This window comes from Protobothrops mucrosquamatus, unplaced genomic scaffold (genome assembly GCF_001527695.2).
Source record: "Protobothrops mucrosquamatus isolate PMUCROS unplaced genomic scaffold, P.Mucros_1.0 scaffold149, whole genome shotgun sequence".
NCBI classification, from domain to species: domain Eukaryota; kingdom Metazoa; phylum Chordata; class Lepidosauria; order Squamata; family Viperidae; genus Protobothrops; species Protobothrops mucrosquamatus.
Genome location: NW_015386514.1, coordinates 728,461 through 730,365, shown reverse-complemented (window position 1 = coordinate 730,365; position 1,905 = coordinate 728,461).

The following is a 1,905-nucleotide window of genomic DNA, read 5'->3' as shown; positions in this document are numbered from 1 at the left end:
CCGTGAGTCGAATGGAAAGGGCGATAGCAATACGAAGGAGAATGGAATTGAGGCTAATACACACGGGAGAGATCGCGAAAGTGGTAGAGGGATTAAGGGTGAAACGAATGAGGGAGAAAGAACGGATGGTTTGGAGGGGAAGGATGAAAGGGCTATAATGGATGAAGGAGGTAAGAAAGAACCCCAGATGATCCCTCACAAGGATATCCAGGGATCCCATGGTAACAAGCAGGGAAAGAAGGCAAAACGCTTACACACGGGTAAAGGGAAAACAGGCACCGCGCAGGAGCGCATATACCGGTGCCCGGTTACGCGCTCGCGCAGCCGGATGCAGGCATGTGAGAATTGTATATAAACCCTTCCAAACACCGCCTCAGCAACCCTGATGATGTCGGGAGAGTCCGACGAAAGCTCGGTTGCCGATAATTTTAACAATGTTTTATTGCTTTTAAATTGTTTTTAAACTTTTTAATTGTTTATAAACATTTCATCTACTCTTGGTGATCGTAATTATTTTGATACAACATGGACGTACCCAAGAGTCGGATTTTTAGCTCTATTTCTAGCCATATAAACATATATATATGTTCGAAGGGTCACAAACAGTGAGACCACCAGGAGGTTAAAAAATTACAAAAGTTTATTACTATTAAAACATTAAAACACCTAGCTTTCGCCGGCCTCCGTAGAGATCTCCTTCTCTACGGAGATCGAGAGTGGGGGGAGGCAACAGAAAGAGGGACGTGCAGGAGGGAACATCCCCAAACCCCCAACAGCCTCGCGCCTGAGAAAGGGTGGGGAGGAAGAGACCAGCACTCACGTGCACACGGAGGAAAGATCGAACGGGGGAACGGAGGTTAGAAAGGGCGAGGAGAGGAGGGCAGGACCAGGGAGCTGTGAGGGAGAGAATACCTTCGCACCCCCAATGGCCCCCCACCAGAGGAAAGAGGGAGAGGAGGAAACCGACACCCATACGTGCACGGAGGAAAGATCTAACCGGAGAGCTGAGGCCAGAAAGGGAGAAGAGAGGAGGGAATGGGAAAGATCGTGGAAAGGCGATACGGAGATCGAGAATGGGGGGAACGCACGGCAGGAAGGTAACCATGTAGGAGGGAATATCCCCACGCCAGAGGAACAACAGGAGAGGGTTAATGAAAAGGGGAGGAGTGGGCACGAGGAGGATGAGAATGAGGGAGTGGTGGGAGTGGTGGGAGTACGAGTGGTAAATGAGTTAGATAGTACCATGGGAAAGAAGGAAGAGAGGAAGAAGGTGAGATCACAGATAACTTGAAAGAGGAAAGGAGGTAGCAAACAGCAAAACGATGCCCTATATGGAGGGATGCCTCCTCCCCCCTCCCCTGATGAGCAAATAAGGCAAGAAAAGAAAAGGGGTGGGAAAGAGAAGGTTAGGAGCGTAGCAGTATGCGGAAGAATGGCTAAGAGTTTAACGCAAGAGGATTATCGGGACCCGGTCACGAGATCTAGGAGCCGGGTGCAAAAGGCACCGCTCCTATAAAAACAGCTACCCCATCGATGGCTAGTCACCCTGACGAAGCCGGTAGGAGGCCAGCGAAAGCTAGGTGTTTTAATGTTTTAATAGTAATAAACTTTTGTAATTTTTTAACCTCCTGGTGGTCTCACTATTTGTGACCCTTCGAACATGAATTTACCCAGGAGTCATCCTCCAATTTTTAGAATTTTAAAGGATATATATATATATATATATATATATATATATATATATATATATATATATATATATATATATATATATATATATATATATATATATATATATATATATATATATATATATATATATATATATATATATATATATATATTTGTTTTTTAAGGTTTTCACGGGTGTTTATATGTGAGTCTTTGGTCATTCGGGTTTTCTCC